Source organism: Varroa destructor, unplaced genomic scaffold (genome assembly GCF_002443255.2).
Source record: "Varroa destructor unplaced genomic scaffold, Vdes_3.0 BEIS01000003.1, whole genome shotgun sequence".
Taxonomy (NCBI): Eukaryota; Metazoa; Arthropoda; class Arachnida; order Mesostigmata; family Varroidae; genus Varroa; species Varroa destructor.
In genome coordinates this window covers 41477549-41498297 of record NW_019211456.1, presented here as the reverse complement: position 1 = coordinate 41498297, position 20749 = coordinate 41477549, and the positions used below count along the sequence as shown (strand labels likewise).

At 42.9% G+C, this 20749-nt stretch overlaps 1 long non-coding RNA gene across 1 annotated transcript in view; it reads left to right on the top strand.

Moving 5' to 3' along the window:
* Positions 1–18689, top strand: part of LOC147756959 (uncharacterized) — a 99288-nt gene extending 80599 nt beyond the window's left edge. Inside the window, exons 3-4 of the long non-coding RNA XR_015322891.1 lie at positions 5450–5547; positions 17767–18689. This is a non-coding gene — a long non-coding RNA (uncharacterized LOC147756959). The remainder of the gene's footprint in view (positions 1–5449; positions 5548–17766) is intronic.
* The last annotated feature ends 2060 nt before the right edge of the window (positions 18690–20749 follow it).

Genomic DNA, 20749 nt, shown 5'->3' with positions numbered 1-20749 from the left:
CCAATAGCACCACAACAGTATATTGTTAGTGAACGTCCGCCGTTCCGTCTCACCGTCTCTCTCCCTGGGTTCACCCTCGCTCGCTCTTCTCCTTCCAGAGGTCGTGTAAAATTAAGCGCCGCAGTTTAGGCTGCACCGCCGCCATTTCTTTGCCAGCTCCATGCCTGGTTAGAAGCAACTCCTCCTGTAGCGCTAGAGGCTAAACCGACCGTCAGGTAGGGGAACAAGGGAATGAAGGCCAAGGCAAAGAAAAGACAAGCTAGATCGAGAAAAAGAGGAAGGTCTTAAACGTATAACTAACCCGCGATGTGCTTATCGACAGAGAAAATACGGAGATATGTTTCGTGGTATAAAGTAATATATGTAGTATAGAGCTCTTTGGTAATGCGGCGACGATAGTAGTCAGTCGTGTTTTTGGGTGTGGCTCACGAAGCGTAGCGACAGGTCGGCGGACAAACAGGCAGGCAGAGGCAGCAAGAGAAAAAATAATGATAACCCTCTACGACGCTCGATAGCTGAAAACCGGCCCCGGACGAGGTGTTATTTGGCATACTGTTATACAGTGCTGATGGCGAATTCAATTAGCGAGCTAAAGTGTGGTTTTCGTAAAGTATCATCATTTATTGCTCTCATACATTGGCATCATCTAAAAGTAGGGCAGAGAGCACGCATTTAACACCGTTCCAACAATGGCAAAAGCATCTACGACAGTTGCGCATACTGGTAGCGAAAGATTTATGTTGGATCATTAATAACGCTAATTCGTATAGGAGCTAAGCAATACATTTCTCTTAACCTTCGTATTGTTTCAGAGGTGGTATAGGTATAGAGAGGTATAGGTAAACGCACGAATAACACACAATTTCCAAAAAAACTTGAAATTCGACTTCAGAATTCAGTTCCGCTCAATATGCTTTGTAATGTAATATAAAATGTACATTCTAAATCATTGGAAACATCGGTGGCAAATGTTCCCATGGTTCTTTTAGGAAGATTTAGGCAGCGGATTTAGGTAGATACGAAAATATTGATACTGCCATCTGTCTCGACATGTACACCTAATCAATAATCGTTAAATTTGCGGCGATAGACGCTACTCAAATGCACATCTATCATGCGATTCGCCCAGTGGAAGCTCATGTCCATGCTTCTAGCAGATCTTCAAGAAACAGTATTTCCTAACTTGGGATCATTATGAGAGACGGGAACTTGAAAATGGCCCTTAAATCGGAATAGACAGTTCACCGTATATTTATATTATTTTTTTTTTTTAATTATTAAGACAGATAGCTGATTAAGCGGCTTAAGGAACAGGTTTCTTATTAGTGACCTAGCTGATTCTAATCACTTTTAGGTCGATGCATGAGTAGGTTAGCGTAAAAAGAAGCCGAGCTTTTGACACTATGCTGCATAAACAGCTATAGTACCACTGTAGCGGCTTCGAAGTACAGCTGACGAAGGGACCAATAAAGCCTCACTAGCTCAGGTCGACTTCACATTTATCTACGGAGTGCAGCATGCATCAGATGAATCTACATATTTTGTAAAGCGAACTTAATCATTTCTGGTAGAAGCGTTTTTGAAGCGCGAAGATCGATCGCAATTAGCCAATGACACAGGCTAGGTAGGCTGGAATTTTTTTAGCTTTGGGCTCAACCACATACGCGGAAAGGTGTCCGCCATCGTACTTCAATGACCAGCCAACACAGTATAGAAGACACCATCTGATTAGATCGGTAGCTATCCGGCCGGACCCTTACGGTGCCCGTTCTCGGTTAGTGTTCGTTCGCTCGCCATGGCACGATCGATCGCAACGATCTTTCGGTCCCGCCATCGACGCTCATCATCTCCTTCGTTGTCTATCGGCGATATTGTCGCCAGCAACAATCTGTTGCTGTTGTTGCTTCTCTTCGCACAGCCTCTTATTGGCGCTGCTGCCGCTGTTATGGCAATGGAGGCGGCCCGACAGATCGGCAGGTCACTTCTGCACCACTCCTCGATCTTCTCTCGCCTCGTGTTTCTGCGCATGCTGTTGTTGGGTCGTCGACAACGAAATGTTCGTTACGGCTTGCCCCCTCGTCTGCTCTGGCGACCGAATGTCGCTTCTGTGATTTTTTGCTGTTTGCATCTCTAGTCGCCGGCATAGCCGTCGACCGGTGGCGGCAGCCATAACGCTCCGATTACGAAGATTAACTTGTTTCGTCTCTTTTCCTCCCGCTAGCGCTGCTGCTGTTGCCGCTACTGCTTTCTGCTAGCGCTAGACAAGTGACTGCGTCTGTGTGTGTCCGAGTGTCGATATAGTGCAGTTGACATGTGTTGTTTGATGCTTATTGCGTGTGTGTATCTGTTGTTGTTGTTGCTGCTGCTGCTGCTGCTCTGTTTGTCGCGTTGCACGTATTATTGCCACCTTGTGTTCCGATCGTTATCACCCAGGCACACACAAGGGAACGCAGACATAAACGTCTCCACATGTATCGATCGTTCATCACCCTCCACCGCGGAACAGCGACGGCGAACTTGTCGTCATTGACGTAAGGGAAAGATCGGAAAAGACGGTACGAACTTAAAGTAGGCACGAGATAAAGTACAAGTCCTTTAGCAGATCAATTAATAGTTAAGGACAACGGCGTGTCGCATCTCACAGCGTCTAGTCGCTGGCGAAGACCCTCTACCTCGATATGAAGCGCATGCGTATTTCATTAGACAACGAATAAGGAAGCATTCCATTGTGGCATCCATTAAGCAATCCGTTCGTATGAAAGCTTCAAAAAATGAAAATAACGACAGCATTATCTTCGCCAACATTATTCAGCCTTAACGACAGATAAAATTTGCATTTAATAAATCAGAAAGTGTGACGAGGCCATACACAATTGTCTTACTAGGTCTTCATGTACTGGTCAACGATCAGATGATGATATTGCCATCAACATTGTTTGACAACGACGCCGCTAGAGACAAGTTCGCAGTCATTCAGCTGTAGCAGATGATATAATTGTGCTTCAGAAGTTTGTATCGTTCTTATTTGTCATTAGACGCAATTATAAAATCCAGCTTCCGTTCCGACTTCCACTTAACTTGTTGCACCGTTTTTACCTTGAGGCTGACGGTCGGAACCGTATTGATTTTCTCTTTATTTTGCGATCTTTTATCATTTGTCTAAAAATAAAATGCGTATGTATGTTACGGCTTTTGTTCAGACAGAGAATTAAACGAAACGTATCGTTCCGTAGCTTTTTTTTTTTCGTAAATACAAGTTAGATTTGCCTCGCTCGATTGTTATTGCCTGATTCGTAACGGATCACACCAATGAAAACAGATCGGTAATTTTTAGGTTTTCGCTTGAAAATGTGCTGGTTCCGGCAGAGGTTTCTGACCCAGCTCGTATCTAGTTAAGTTAGCCTTGACAGTAGACAATTTCCCGGAGGGAAGAATCCGCGCAAGCCGCTCTTCAAGCACTGGACGTTGATACTGGTCAGTTCGATGCACGAGCCCAATTATCGTCGAAGTCTTACTAGTCATAGTAGAGTGTACGCAGTTTTTAACCGTTATCATAGGCTACATTCGTCATAGCCCACACCCATATAAGATGTTCCGATCGAAGAATGAAAATAGCAACTAGGATGATATAGATTTAGAGTATTTCCTCCTTCCTCCTTCCTTAGAGTATTTTGAATCTCACGAATCATACAAGTCCAATAGTGCGCCTTAATGCATTACGAGTCCCGCTCATGAAAAAAAAGTCTAAAATAAGAAGATCTATCTAGAAGTTTCTCATCTTGAAATCATCATTTTCCATTAGCTGAAAGCAATCGTTCGTTTGGCAGAAAGTTGACTCCCCGCAGAGATCCGAAAGCAGTCGATGCACTGTTATTGTCAATGTTGTATGCAACCCCATCTTAAGGTATAACTATTTGTCTAAGACTAGTCGTGGGTAAAGCTTTTTTGCAAAGACAGCGAATCAAAACTACTCACCTGAATCTTATCGAGCTTAAAATAACCTATGGAACAATAGACAGTGATTTTAGAAAATGCTCGAAGAATCATGATCTGTAATAGATGTAAGCAATACAACCCCCTAACACGATGGTAAATGGTATTCCGCCCCAACGTGTGCGGCTACCCATGCATTCAACAATAAATAATGAACGTATTTTAGCCTGAAAAATGACAGCTGCTGTTTTCAGTGTCGTATTATCATACTTGATGATGGTAAACACCCGTTATGATAGAACCTATCTTGTTATGTTGTAGCTGTCGTGCATAAACAATGAAGATTGTTCGCTAACGCTAAATTAGCATGACTGTTTTTATGTTTCTAGTCTGTACACGTAGAAGCTATTAACGCTCCTGTTTTTCCTTGCAGAATGATTTTTTTTACTGACAGCATTAGTGGTCCGGCGGCGGTGGTGGTGACAGTGATCTTTTACGATGAGATTCGTACTTCGATCGCTATTGCCTATCATATTGCATATATGTACATCGTACAATGCATGCTATGTACGCGACGATAAACAGCGAAGAGTAGAAAAATCCTTGTTATCTTATTACAGCCTTACGGAGGTAGCTAGTCTGTAAATGGGCGCCGATGGAAATTGTGCGGCATCCATAATAGTATCGATATCGCCTACTAATACGTCGTCCGGGATAAAGGCATCGCTATCTTCGACACGATTTTAACTATTCATACTGTTAGTATGTTGCTCAACCAAACCAGAGAGTAAATCGCACGGACATATGATAGATAAATACCTGAGGAGCGTTCCCTTGTTTATGGGAAAATTCTTATTAAACAACGTGCCATTGTTCAAGTGTCCTAAGCGCGTGCTATATATGTGTATAATATAACTGCTTCGTTTGGACGACGACGACAACAACGACAACGACAACGACAACGACAACAACGACAACAACAACAACGACGTTTCGAAAAGTCGCTATAAGAGCATCATAATCTTAGTAGGTAAATGCACAAGGACATCATTAAGAAACAGAAAAAATCAAGTCAGAGGAAACGAAATCGACAGGTTGAGAAAAAATCATACAAAACTGTCGGAAATAATACGAGAGCTCCGTTCGGATGATGATAGGTCTGCTTATAAATAGTTTAGTAAAATAAGCAGAATCACGCTCGACTCCCTCTATTCACCTGAAATACGAAATGGAGCATCTTTTTATGATGGTGATGTAACCAGGAGAGATAGGAACAGCCGAACAGTTACGGAACATGCGGAAAACGTGGACACGGACAGACAGATAGATGATTTGTATATCTGTGGGTAACCTCGCAGCAGAGTCCATTACATGAGTCGAGAACTGCAGTGTTTAGTTCATTAAATTAGTTCTTTAGTTCATTAAATGGTTTACTTGCAAGATCTACCTAGAAGTACTATTAAGCAGAATAGAAATGTTTCATATTAAAAAAATATTGCAATTAAACTTTTTTCAGGGTCTCTGACAACCTAGTGACCGCGCAGGGGACTCAAGGTCTGAAATACCCCCGCTGCAAAAGATGCGAGGTGCGCTTACATCGAGGCGTCACAGCAGGTATCATGCTCATTATGCTTGAATAGAGCAGGCTAGGTTTTCTAGTTTAGGCCGACTCACGGTTGTTTTAGGACATCGAACAATATTTTAGTTGAATGAACGTTCACATTTCTCCTGATCATTACGACCCGGAAAAGAATTAAGCTCTTTTTCTCTATTATACGTGTTTATCAGAACAAAAGTTGAAGTTCGATCTCGTTCGAGATATGTTACGCTGTGCATGAGCTGCGCCGGAGCGGACATGGTGACGGTGGGCGGGATTTCAGAAATACACACACGTGCTGGAACGAGCCGCTACGTGTGAATGTTGGCTGACGTGAAAAGGCACGACGCTAAAAAAAAGTGACAACGCAATAGTATCCTTGTGTTTTCGCATAATTTTGACTAAAGGAGGTGTCTCTTCTGCCGCGGCCACTAACCGATTTACGTTATCGTTTGCGTCGTCGTACGTCTCGTCAATGACGCTTCTGTTAGCTCGATCTCTCTTGACTGACTTGTGTTTAGCCGTTTTTGCTCGTTGAATTTCCGTTGTTCACGTTCGTTCTGTTTCAGGTTCTTGTCCTTCTTCAGCGACATTCCTTTTGTGTTCTCTCGTCCTTCCTATAGTGCTGTAGGTGATAGTGAAACCTTGTTCGCTACTTAACTTGCGCTCAGGGCTTTTGGTCTCTCTTCATACCCAAAAATGTATCCACAAACGCATATACTTGTATGCATGTACATAAATATTTATGCATCTATGGTTCGGAAACAGTCCGGGATCAACCAGTTCCAGCGAATCATATCCATCCATATTTGTGTCCCTGTATATCGAGATGCGTTCATATCATCGTCTTCTGCAGCCATTGCCAATCTCTATTCTGTCCTGCACCTATTCGCTTTCTTCTGCGACGTTCCTGTCATTCTCTTTACCCCAAACCCCACTTCTGCAAAAAGGCCTTTGTTCTTTTTTTGTGTCGGCAACGCTCTCTCTCTCTCTCTCTCTCTCTCTCTCTCTCTGTCACTCTACACTTCTCACTTAGGCCGTTTGGTCTCTTGCTTCGGGCTAAGCAAGCGCAAAGCTTCTTCTTTTCGCTGACGTCGTCCTTTGATGATATGGCCTGCTTCGTTGTTGGCTTTTCGACCTGCTTACTTCCTTGCTAGCTACATCCGCTACCCACCGCCGATACGTCCATGCATTCGCTATGTGATGTCGTTCATCCTTGCTTACTGTCGTCATGCTGTTGTCGTTATCGTTGTTTTGTCGTTCACTTGAAGCCAGCGATGTTTCTTGTCTTATTCGTTGCTCGAGGGCACCATCTCCAAGACATGTCGGTAACCAAAAAATGTCAGATAGTGTCCATAGACAAGACGCCATACCAGCACGTAGCACACAACGACGAAAGGAAGGCCGTAGCTGTGGCGTTTTCGTTTTTTACAGAGGCGCACTAAACAACCGACAACGAGTGTATAAAGCAAGTAGACGGAGATACAGCAGAGTGAAGGTGGTGGCTTGCCCCTGACATCCCAGTTTTGATTAGTAGTAGTTATGCTTTCATTTAGAGCAATAGGTGACAATATATATATGTATATATATAATGTACGAAAGAAATATTACGTTGAAATTTACCCATCTACACTCCAATGCATTATGTATATAGCCAAGACGACAAACATCACCAGCGCAATAGAAGGGATAGTTGAACCGATTTTCTCAGGTCAACTGTGTAACCAGTTAGATATTATTTTGGAAAGATTGTTTTTATCTAATATCAATTATGCACTAGGCCACTCAAACCGTAAACAAGTCCGAATTTTAATAGAGTCTAGCCATAACTCGTGGTGTGTTGCATGGTGTTCTACAAGTTAAACTTAATTATAGCCGACCTATGGTAGAATGGAACGCTTCTGAGTTTCTACATACGTCCAGAAGCGTTGCTACGCATTACATGTAACACGGTCAAACCCTAGCATGAAGCTAGCTAGAGGATCTCACTCAGGCATTCTGGTGCTGCTATCGACTCTAGTCCGGCTGTAGTAATCGCTGACCCTGGAGTACCAATATGCGTCGCTGAAGTGACTACCATTGCTCCGTTTTGATAGATCGAATGGACTACGCTACTTGATGCCTGGACACGGTTAGAAGACAGTGTGGCGACACGGACAGATGCAGATTTCTCCTTCCTTTGACACACCCTAAACTGGCACCAGACAGAGCAATAGGTAGCTACTGGTTTATCTCTGTTCTCAACTCACATGTATTACAATAGTAAATTTTTTAACTTGATACAATTTTTATGCTACGTTTTCTCTCTCTCTCTCTCTCTCTCTCTCTCTCTCTCACTCTTGTCCGCCCTTTTTCCTCTTTCTCAAGCGGTTGACTTCTGCATGCAATGGTCGGAGAAAATGCTGTCGATCCGTCTAATTCGTCATTTGATTCTACCCGGCCAACGTCTAAAGCTGGCTAACACTTGAGACTTGTTAGGCGAATAAAGCGGTGATTTCATCCCGTCTGGCTGCGCCGACAGACACAGGAGGACAGTTAAAAACATCCTGCAAAATGCAAAAAACACAACAAAAACATAGAAACGATTCTCAGACAAGGCGTGCAGCAGACGCGAAATGACTGAAGACATAAGATTGCCAACGACAAATGCTGCGTGAGGCGCCTGGCCGCTCAAGCCATGCGTTACATACACACACATGAACGGCGGAACGACAGGTTCAACGTGATTTTCGGGCAATTGCAGTAAAAGCAGGAGCACTTGTCGTTTGGTAGGGGGTGAGGTTTTCCTGCCTCGGTTAATGCGGCAAAAGTTTAATTTAGTAGTAGATGCTATACGCTATCTACGTTATACTTTCTCTAACGTGAACCAAGAAACAAATAATTGATTCTAGTTTATCTTTCGTGTTGTGTTTGACCAATCGGCTTGTGCCAACGTCGTTGCCACTTTTAATTGCCGTGAGGTGCTGTACGTGAGGTTTGTCTTCTAACTGAGAAAGGGATTATCCTGAGAGAGAGAGAGAGAGAGAGAGAGAGAGAGAGAGACCAGCTTTTACGGAAGACTACGAATTATTCGAGACCATTGTTTTCCCGATGTCAACGGCTGCAATCATAGTCTAACTATAAGAAAAAAAGGTTAGCATGACCCAGCGGCGGACGGGCGGGCGGGTAACCTTCTTAGAATATCTACTGTACAACGGTTCGTGTAGGCTTTCGGTAAGTGTCTGCACCCGCCGCATTCAAACGACCAAGCAAGCGTCAATCTCGGCGTCAATGTCAAAGACAAGCAAGCGTCAATGTCAAAGACAAGCTTTGCATGCCCGGTCCTCCGCTTCTTCTAATCTATTATGTCTCTCAACCGTTGGCGGCTAACCAGAAACGTCGAAGTGCTTTATTTAGTTCTGATATATAAGGGAATACAGTTTTACCCACATTTACGCGTCGTAAGTACGACGGACTGCTTTATATGTAAGTATATGTACTTTATGTTATTGTTTCTTATGTAAACATATGTCACATATGACTGAAATTGTATGATATGGCTGAATGATCTACTATCACTTTTCATTCCATGCCGTTAGTGTAAATAACGCTGGGCCACTGGTTAAGCTCATCAACCATTGAAAGCAATTAACTGAGCGTTGTTCAGGCTTTTTTCGTGTTAGTTTAGCTCTTTCGTTGACAATTCGTACATAAAATTGGCATTCCTTTTCTAAGGGTATCATCTTACTACCAAAAACACGAACGAAGACATCGTTTATCCTAAAAACGTGTTACTATGGCAAACATGCCACCGCTAGCACTACTGAATAATTGACTTAGGGTTTCTTCTTACTAAATTTTACCATAATTATCCACCTACTGGGATAACTCTACACGTCCATTGGACTGCATCTATTAGCGATGTGTTGTCATTGAGTCAGCACGAAGGTAATTTGAAGGAACGGACCGGCGCTGATTTGACGCCGGTGAAGTCGTTTCGTCAGCCACAGCAGTAGCAATAATAACAGTTAAAATACCTACAGATCGTTGTATCAGTGCTCTTCACTTAATGATTACTATAGTTTGCGCCATCTTGCCGACCCGTTTACCGGGCCGCCGCCGCCGCCGCCATGATATTGCGTGTGCATATATGTATCCGGCTCATTGTGCTGCTTTAGTTACATCAAAGTTCACAGCATGGCTATCACGTTCAGTAGTGTCCAACCAGTTGAATAGTATTTTACTCGTATTATGATCATAGCAGTCCGTGTTTGTAAACTCTTCTTTTCAACTCAGGATATGGTGCTGCCGCTGGGTAGCTTACATACTCTGCTGAAGAGCTTCCGATTCTTGTCTATCTATCTGCCTCTCTTCCTTTCATGCCGTGTGCTCTCTGCCTATCTACCAATGTCTTGTTGGCATCCTTACTTAATTTTGATCTGATAATGTAACTACGAATCGCGTGGTTTTTCTTTGTTTTTTTTTTTGCAATTGAGGGCGTGTTCGCTCGCAGAGGAGGCTGCTATTATCGTTAGTGCTGTTGCCGTAGATGCAAAACTATTTTGTTTTCACTGATTACTGCTGCTACTGCTGCTACTTATTATTACCGGTAGCAATGTTGTTGAGGTAGCTGAGGTTGCTGTTGCCGTGATGTGTTTACTTCGCACATTGTTATTTTTTCATTCGGCTTACGTAGTTGTTATTGTTGCTGAGGCTCGTTTGATCTATACGGTGACGCCTCTTCCTTCCACTTCTACTTCGATCTAAACTAGTGTTTCTACTGCTCGCGGCCGCCGTCGTCACAGTGTCATAGGCCTTACTTCACGCTCGTTGTCTTCGACTTCACAAAAGTAGTAGACAATATCTTAATCGCACGCTTGCTTTTAGCACACAAATTACGTGTGTGTAGCACATTGGCACTAGCAGGACAGAGGCTAGCGCCGAAACTACAGACGCAAGAGTGGCCAGCAGCAACAACGATAAAAACAACAACGACAACACTAACGCATCGTGTAGCACTGATCATCGTACCATTCGTATTAGCAATGTTCTAGACCGTCATTATCGAGAATTTTCTTTTTCGCTGCGAGGTTGTTTGTTACAGCGTTTGAACCTGCACACAGATGCCCCAATAAACCGACAAGTTCTGCTTTGCTCAATGGGCATGCGAACTGGACCTTCCCCCAAACTACAGGCTTTGATTTAACTTGCGAGAAAAATATATGTAAAATGCATCATGGTAGGTATGATAGATTAGCAGACTACGTGTGAACTGCGACGTCTCGTAAGCGCTAAGGAAAAATATCTTCCGAATTATAGGCACATCGACGCTGATATGGGAACGGCTGCTTTAAGTGTCCTAGAACTGCAAAAAACCACCATCATTATGACCGTTACGTTCAAATAATGCAACTTTACGTTTGCGTTTGAGACGTTCCGCTAAGCATCATCTCTATGATACGTATTTCTGTCCGCACCGAATATCAATGCCCTATTAACAACAATCTCTCAGGCGATTAAAAGAGAGCACATTTATATTTAGATATTAATTACCATTTTGACGTTTAGAAGACCCCTGTTGGCTTATTTTGGCAGCCCTTCAGTCCCATGTCAATGAGAAAGACTACAACATACGTATAGACAAAGCAAAAAAGTAAAGATCAATACAAGTCAACGTGCTGGCCCAAACAAGAACCCGAATAAACTTATCTCTCGTTCGCCTAGCTCATTTGAAATTATTGGTCTTTCTCTCGATATAGCGCTATATATATTTTTGATTATCTAGCTATAAACAATGATATAAAAAGACATTGAAGCCCAGAACTCTGTGCAGTTAGCACATGTAAATAATAAAAAAAAGAAATAGACTATATCTGTTCAATGAGTTTAGCGAGTCGAGCTGCTATAGTACTATATGTATCCCGTAGCAGACCGTCGCTACGCGGGTAACCTCATAAAAACAACGGAACATAGATTAGAGCCCAGCGGCGCATTTTGTAACAAGCTGTCAAAATCAATATGTCAGAAGGACTTGCTTCCCATCGGCAAAAAGTTGATAAAACTGTGACAGGTGTTGAGATGAGATTCGTGACAAAGACGAGTAAAACGCCGGATAAACGATAGGAATAAACGCAGAAGCAGTGAGTTGCTGCAAAAAAATTATAATGAATAATTATGTAATCTATGGTCAAGAACAAGTGGTAGCACCTGATATTGGCATAACATCATATGGATGTTCTAGGTATTTGTCGGCAATTTTGGTAATGTGGTCCTATCACAGGAACGAAAAGTTGGTCTAATATGGCACCGTAGTGGACATCGACTTCCAGCGAGCGATTTTAAGCTCGATTTCACTAATTCTAACACTGCAAATGACCAATAAGTCAGCAGCACATCCGAGATGCTTCGTTAGGGGGTACTAAACAACTTAATGGATAATATCAAGTAATAATGTGGCTCTGCTTTTGCTACTGATTACACAACTCTTAAGCTTTCAGCGTCCTTCAGACAACCAGGTGTCCCATCGCTACCACACGTGCTGTTACACGGCAGTATTTAACGTGCCTTAATCCTTCGCAGCTTCCTAAGAGATACCTCAAACCATGTTGAAGTCAACGAATGCTGGACAAGGGAACAAACGGGCGTTGACTAGATGAAGGGTTTTTATCACTTCAGACCGAATAAGTTGCCGTCTTGCTATCTTTCGATATAACCATTTGAAAAGTACACTCGCTCTTTTACATTTCCCTTGCTTGTATTTTATAGATTTAGGATTTTTGACAGACATTTCTATGCAAACATTACGGCCAAAAATCTCCCTAAAACCCCTATTCGAGGCTTGGCCGTGGTTACTACAATGCAGTGCCTTCGACAGGCCAAAAGTATCGTATTCAGGCGAATTCGAGTGAAGTGTACGCATTACTGAACTAACAGCGCTTGCTCTGAAGATCGATAACCGATCTTCTTGTAATGCTCCAAGTGAGCCACTTCGTCGACAGCCGATGCATCAACTTGCCATCGTAGGCCTATAGCTTTGAAAAGCGTACCGCATTGTAAAGCGTTCGAATAGAGCGAACGAAACCGGCTAAACTTAGACCCGCAACAGAGCTATTTCAAAGAATAAGAGCTTTTAGGGCATTGTGACAGGAGCGCCATGATCGAAACTAAGTAACCTAGCTGGGTAGGTTCCGTGAAATGATCCTTACTTGATCAAATGATGGATATGTGAATGTAAAAAGGATGGGAAGTCCTGGCCAGCGTTGTCGAAGCTCATATCGTATATTTTCAGTAAGGTTGTCAGTGAATACCGTAGTTCGTCATTATCAAATTAAACCCGATTGCCATAAGTGAACATCAAGTAACCTCGTCTCGGTCTGGCAGACGTAAACAAAAAAGAAAAAGGAACTTATCGACAAGTTATCGATAATCCATAATTGACGCCTGTTGCCCACAGCGTTTGCTTCATCGTGCGCTGTCGCTCGTTACTTTCTGTGTATTTAGGTTTGACGGATTTATTTAATTATGCATCCCTGTTTATCAGGCTTAGTAAGGCAGCGTTGATAACATCATTGTCATGTATGGCGATGCCATCTTTCAGGTCGGAACAAAACGCCCAATATTCGCTCGCGTACATTATCTAGATTTTGAATGTTCCGTCTATGCAAATGGCACCCCCAAATAAAGCTTTGCCTTCAGGTATGACGTGGTCTTATACGGGATATGCTACAAATGATAACAAAAATGATAAACCTAAACAGTAAGAAACAACCGACAACGACAGTTGTACAAAGCAGCGGAGCTTCAACTAATCAATTCAAGAACCATAAGGACAAGTAACTTCGAGTAATTCAATGCTACCGCGAGGAAAAAACCGTCGAAGTGATGCGTTAAACCCTTATGGTAGAACTAGACAACGACTATTTCGAAACGTCTATATGTCAACAAAGGTTTCTCCGAGCGATTGGCCATTTGTACTGTTGTTATATTGCTTATAATGAATATCATTGGTGACTCTACTACTATCAGTTAGCTGATGTGATACTTAATAGCACAGAAATATTGATGATTTTTAAATAACACCAGGCCCTGCTAGAATCCCGTGTTGCACTTGTTGTTGCGGCATTATAATTTTTTTTGCCACGATTGATATGTGTTCGGCCGTTGTTATAAAAGGGTGACAGGCAGGTCAAAAAGGGTAGATGAATAATTCTTTTGTTCTCTGCAAGTATAATAACTACACATGTGTCTACAAATATGGTATTAACACGGCGTCAAGCGAAATAGTCACAGCAGCGCAAGCAATCATTACCATCATCAGTCGAGAAGAAGTTTATGGGCTTCTTGTCTATCGATAGAAGTGCGCTATGACAGCTAAGCTATCGAAGTACGTGACGAAGGCAGAAAACTGCGCTCCATGGTTCGATTCCATGACACTGTTTTGTGACTGGCATCTTTTTCAACATGGCGTGTCGTGTGCGGTGTCGCTTAGACCGTCGACCTAATTTTCAGCTCTCCGCTGCCCTCAGGCACGCACGCGCATGGATCATAAAGGATGACATGGATAAATTATACTAAAAAATACCTTATGCAAAATTGTATATGCGTCTCAAATATGACAAACTTGCGAACGCCTATTGGGTGTACCGCGTGTGTTGTGTTTGAACATTTATATCTGTGGGCCGCCGTACTGTCGCCTGCAATTCGTAGATGAACGAAGGTTCTACTTATCACTCACTGGTCGCTCCCCCCTATTGTATAAAGGTCGTTTCCAGCAAGAACTTCCCGTTAATGGACGAGAGAGATTTACGCGACGATTTTGTTTTCTAGGTTGACAATCTTTTCCACATCGGTGACAGTGTTTCATTTGGAATTCAAAAGACGTCCACGAAGGCCTACTGGGTAGTTATGAAGGTATGGAGATTGGGCTGAATTGGCTAAAAGGTAACTTTCTTAGGGCAGGTGAATCTTGAAATAGATGCCGACTGATTGAACACAGTTCAGCTAGGAGCTAAGGAGCGGACTTGAGGAAACTCAGACACAGTCAATACAAGGAAGTAGTCTTCTGTGTTCATAGTGTATAAGTAAGCCTCTATGCACTATTAGATATCGGTATAGGGATCATCGAATTAAGTTAAACTATATAGAGATAAGACAGTTCTGTAGCCTTACTCTGCAAAGGCCAGCACTTTTCCGCAAACTCTGTAATAGCATAGCATACATCAGAAACGACTGAGTATCGATTTAATATGGTCTGAACAGATGATGTAAGTACTATGTTTACCTAATGAACTCTGTATGCTCGTAACGTTGGTCACTATCAGCGGCGGTCATTTTGTGTAGGGGAAACGATTCAACGATAATCACTGAAGTTTACAAGTTATTAGTTGTGCCGTATTAAAAGCAAATGCAAAAGTACTAATATACTACCCAAAAATATTAACACAGGAATGTGTAAATCTGCAACACGAACAGAACGAGAAGCCACATACTTCGACAATCCTTGTTTCAATACCCTACTAAATCCAGTCGAACTACTCGGGTCTACCGCATCTGTCGACCGAAATTACGTTGCTTCGCTCACGCGGGTTGGCATGTTACCGTGCATCAGTATCGCGTTTTTGCTGCCACTTTTTTTTTTACTAGGCTTCATAAATATATTTCCTTTTATTCGATCTGAGCATATTCTATGAGTTACATATTTTCAGGTATAGGACAGTCTAACCGTAATGAGTGTTACTGCACTTTTTTCGAGGTTTCTCAAACAGACCTATGAAAGCAACATGGCGATCATACAAACAGCCATTAATCTTCATAATAATATCCTATCGTGCTTGATTCTTTACTTTTCTCATGAGTCTTATTATTATTATTACCTGGTAATACTTTTTTCCAACGCTGAAATTTGAATTAGCGCGGCAGTATCCTTGTTAATTATGGTTTGCTGAATAGATAGCTAGGTACGCTTTGATATAGCACAGCCTAGATAGACTTGTATGATGGGTAGAGTAGCGTGTAATCTTTTACATCATATCTAGCGTCCTGTGGCGAGCACATTATGACGAACTTTCCTCATTGAATGATATTAGTCATGACGACGACGTGATGAAAAGAACGGGCAGCTTGATAGTTTTAGTCCGCCTTCTGCATCGTTGCATGTACATTGTAAATTCTGAAGTTGCTCTTCATCCCTTTGCAACAAGAACAACAGGAAAGATTGATTCCGCATCATGCGGCACCCCTAGCATTGTCTTGCTACTGTAGTTGAAAACAATCTAGAATAAAAAAACTGACGATTTAGTCTATCGCGAGCCGATCAAGGATCTCATCGAGACCCATTATGTTGTATCGCTAATTAACGACAAGCCAACAGACGGCCAGGGTGGTCACCACTGAGTGCCATTTCAGCGAGAGCATCTTTTTCTCACGCTTCGTTAACCCGGATAGCCGGTGTCTTTCTTTGGCAGGATGTCGTTTCTTGATTACGTCAATCTATGATCCAAAGGAGGATCCTCGACCTGAACGTGAATTCGTTAAGCGCAGGCTGACGATCGTTCGCAACCGGTCAACTGAGCCATATTATCTAACCGTTCGGTTGAGTTTAGATGTTATTCTCCAATAATAAGGTGCAATGACACAGGATCTTTCGTATTTTTCACTTGACGATGCTGCCAGTCACAACGTTTTCACTGCTCGCCTTCTTTATGCTCTTTTTGTCTTCGTAACGGTTATGCAAATCTTCAGTAAAGTCCACCGCGCCAGTCACAGTCCCCTTTAATTGTAGATACCGTTGTTACCGTCATCGCCATTTGGGCTGTGCGCCGACCCTGCAGCCGTTATTGCTGCAGCGTTGTTGAACTGCGTTGGACGAACTGGTTACCCAATCATTACACAACGACTGGCCGGCCGACAAAATAGCTGAGGCCGCTGGTCGGCGCGAAAGAGGACCTGAAAAACAACTGAAAACACCATCACCAGCAGGACCTAAGGGGCCTAAATAGACGGATTCTACTCGCTTGTCGAGACGGTTTTTGCTTGAGCTGTTAACTTGAGCTGAGTAAAATTCCGTAGGCGCAATCGCTTTGGTCACTTCGATACGCAATATCGACGAAAATCTGCGACAGGATGCATGAGCATCCGTTGTTTCTGTTGTGACTGAAAGAGTCTATAGAAAAAATGCCACTCGTTCTGTATTTCCATGCGTGTTATGCCTATCGTATGAGACTAATTCACAATTTTCAACTATGCCATTTCGTCGCTCTATGATCCTTTCGAACACAATACAACAATGACCGAATAAACAACCGAAATTGCTCGTTTGTTGAGCTTGAAAACGCATAGGCCAAAGGTGCAAGTAGACTAACAATGTTTGTATATAGATAGAAGAAGCTGCATTATATAAACGTATTTATTGTATCAGATATAAAGCCGTGTACGCGCCGAACGAAATGCTCAAACGTCGGCAAGACTCAGATATCGATGATGGGCAGTAGATAATAGCAGGAAGCATTCACGGCGCTACCTTTGCGACTTGTTCTATTTCCTATCCAATTTGATTTGGATTACTATTATATGAATGTAAACACACGTAATACATACACACCTCTGTGTTTCGGCCCGATATCGCCGTCAGGCATTCTATCGGATGGCTGGCTCCTAGCACGTTGGTCGATGCCAGGATTCGAACTTAGACCATAACGTATCCCTAAGATTGGCGTGCCAATACGTTACCCACTAGGTCATCACGAAGACAGTACGTGCGCACCCGACGAGAACATGACTTCATTTTTAGAATCACTTAAAAAAAGAGAATAGCCTGTCTCATGTTACCAAACAAATCGATCTAGTTCAAACGAACACACCGTCTGTATGTAATCCTGAAAATAAGCCTTCATCTTCCAGAGAACTGGATCCTCTGAAGTCAACCCCCAGCGAGTACATCTTATATTATCATATTAGTTAGAATTTTCGCCTAGTGACATGATGTTATTACTGCACGTGAGGTTCATATAGTAAAACAGTGACACGCCATATTCAAGTCGTGAAGCTCCGGGCAGCGCGATCTGAAAGCTTGAAGAGGACCGCTGAAAAACGCTCACGGCAACAATGAAACAATAAGATTAGGTTTCCTTTTCTATTTCTCTGCACTCGGTCCGTATATAGCGCAAGCTGTTAGCCAGTGTAGTGAATTGAGTGTTGCTTAATTTAACGACACTGTAGTGGTGTTACCGCATACGTAATAATTGTACTGATTGTTGCAGATAAGATCGGTACCGTGCGATAACGACAATATTGTCTGGTTCGACGATTCTTCTACAGCAATCGCATTGTATTCATCTTCATCGGCTCAGCTGCATTCAACTCATAAACGAACGCTATCGCACACGCAGAGATCGCCGGTGATAATGACGGCTCATGCTGATCCCGTACGTGATGGCCAAGGGAGCCAGACGTCATAGGCCAGCAGGGACAAGCAGTCAACCTCGCCAGATGCCCGTGCCAATATTATCAGTTGTAACCATGGCAACTGTGGCAGAATCAGGGACTGCGTCTACTACACGAGTCGTGTCTATTCTCAGTGTTGTTGTTGTTTCTATTGTTGTATGTTTGTTGCTTCATGACTTTTGTTGCATGACTACGAAGAAGCTCTGTTGTGGAAGACAGCCCTTCCACTGTCTTTGTTGATGTTGTGCCTTTATCCGCGGGCAGGCATGTGTCCGGTGCCCTTTCAGTATGAAGAACATACAGATTCCTTGGCCAGGTATCCGGCAAGTATGAACCCAAGTCAGATAGAGGATTTCCGGTTAAAAGTGTTGTCGAATACCGAACGCGATAGGCCACTCTACTACTTGTCGTTAATACATGCATTTTATTCACTGTATTCGTTGTGGTGTAGAGCTATATACTTAGATGTCAGATAAACCCAAGTTAGCTTTCGTATGGTGTGTTGATTGGCTTAAGAACAGAGGAAACTGCTATTTGTTTAACTTTACGCTGTTTCCTTAGACCGTATCAACCGGAAAAAGTAAGTAGGAGAAGGGGCAAAAAGGGCCAATGGTGGTCTTTTCTTGTTCAGAAGATATAGAACTGAGGATTAATTCAATCCCAGATAGAATAAACATTTATATGGCCGTGTGCATAAATCTGGTGAATTTTCATTAAAAGGACGGGCCTAAACAGGCAGACGAACAAGAAAGCCTTTGTTCTGTTAGTTGCCAGTATAGGTCACGAGCTTCTACCAAAGTGCTGTTGTTATACAGCCGTTCGGTTTGTGATGTCTTCGCTTTCATTTCGCAGCTGATCTGTGCTATAACAATAACACTGTTGCAAAGCTATCACGATCGATCATCACCAACAGGATCGTTGTTATGCTAAAAGCATTTTCTCCTAACTTCAGTCTTTGTTAGGTAATATCCAGCAACCTCCACGCGTCCCGTCAGCTCTGCCTTAGGAAATTCACAGGGATCGCTCTTGCCTTTGGACTTTTCTCTAGACTTGTTTCTATTTCTCATACTTGAGCCTTAAGCATGAGAATACCCTGCTGTGCACATCTTGTTTACAGCTAAACCTGTATGTGTAGATGAACAGATTTGATGCTCTATGGTAAAGCCTGTTGAAGCTGAGCGATCTTTGGCCACTGCCGCCATTTTTAGACCTGTCAATTGTTTCGAACTTTTATGGATGCTAGAAAGCTAGGTTTTGAACGTGCTCGTGGAGGCAGGACAACCTGCCTTACGCCCGTCGCAATTGGAATCAATAGAATTGTTCATCATCTGCAGTAAATACTTTCATGACGTGCTTATACCAACTTCAGAGGGCATAGCGTACGAAGTATATATATATATATATATATATATGTATATACATGATTGAGTCGCGTAATGATAATTCGCTTTGAAATATTTTCTTTAATCCATACACAAGCAGAAAAATGCTATTAAACACCATATATACATTTGAAGATACCCACACAAAATATGTGAGAGAGGCTCCGCTCAGCAAACTCACTCGTGGAACCCTTCGTCCTCGTCTTCTTCGAGAAAGATAAGTTCATATATGCATAGCCCTGAAGTTGTGCTTGCCAGACAGCATATGCTGTTGAATATCCGGTCCGCAGTGGCTCAATATTTTTAAGGTGCTTAATCTAGAACGTCTACTAGTGGGTGTTCATTGTTGTGGAAATGCCGCCACGGGCCACGAGCAGCCACGATCACTGCTTCTACAGCGAAGAAACTTTAACATTGGCTGGCAGCTCGTGCTTGCCGACGTCATTTAGGAGGTCTATTCGCGTTCACCATCATCACTCAACAGCATTCTTCACAGCAATCGTTCTCGACAATATCGCTCCTGGCCCGACGTAGCTTATAGCGTCGTTTTCACGACTTTTACGACGACGGTGGTGTCGTTATGCTACATCAGAGGGCTTAAACATAATACAGCGAGCGCCAGTCACTACTACGTCATTATGGCCATATAAGCATTCATTTATTTTCCCTGAAGTTATTCAACAGTGATTTCCTCTAAGCTTGGTCGAAGTACTGCCACCGACAGCGAAGCTCGCGTTGACCGGCTTTTTGCAGTCGCTTCCGCCCTTTGCTAATGTCTTCGTCGGAAGTAGCCCCAGTGACCGGTGTATAACCACCGCCCTAGTACTTCTTCTTCTGATGATAAGTGGGCACTGTATTGTTACTACCGTTGTTATTGTGAATGCTTGCAGTGAGCTTGGGCGGCGGGCCAGCACGAGCGGCCGAATGGGTTCTCGTCAGCACTCTTTCGCTGCTTTTAGGATAAACTAGTGCGGCGGAATTGTAGATTCAGGAAGAAAAACGAGAAAGAGGGAGAGCGTCGATTAAAAAAACAGAATGTTAATTAATCTTAAGTGACAACATTCGCCTTTCCAGCTGCGAAAGTAAACAAGTAGTACGGAGTAAAGAAAGCGAGAAATTGCTACCTGCCTCGGGGCGAATCAGCGGACAAATCTTTCTCGGCTGGAGATATGGCTCTTTGAGTAGTTTCGAGTCCTGTGGCTGCACGGACATGACAGGTCCGGATAAATACTTCAACCGATGAAAACCGAGGACGTTGTCACGTTCATCGCTACTATTAGATATGTCATTTTGTATTCATCTTTCCCGTACCGGCTTCCATACTTACGTAATTGGAGCTACGATCTAGCCGTCGATCAGACGCTATTGATTGCTTTTCGTATATGTGGAAATTAAAACCAAACCGATATGTGTGTGT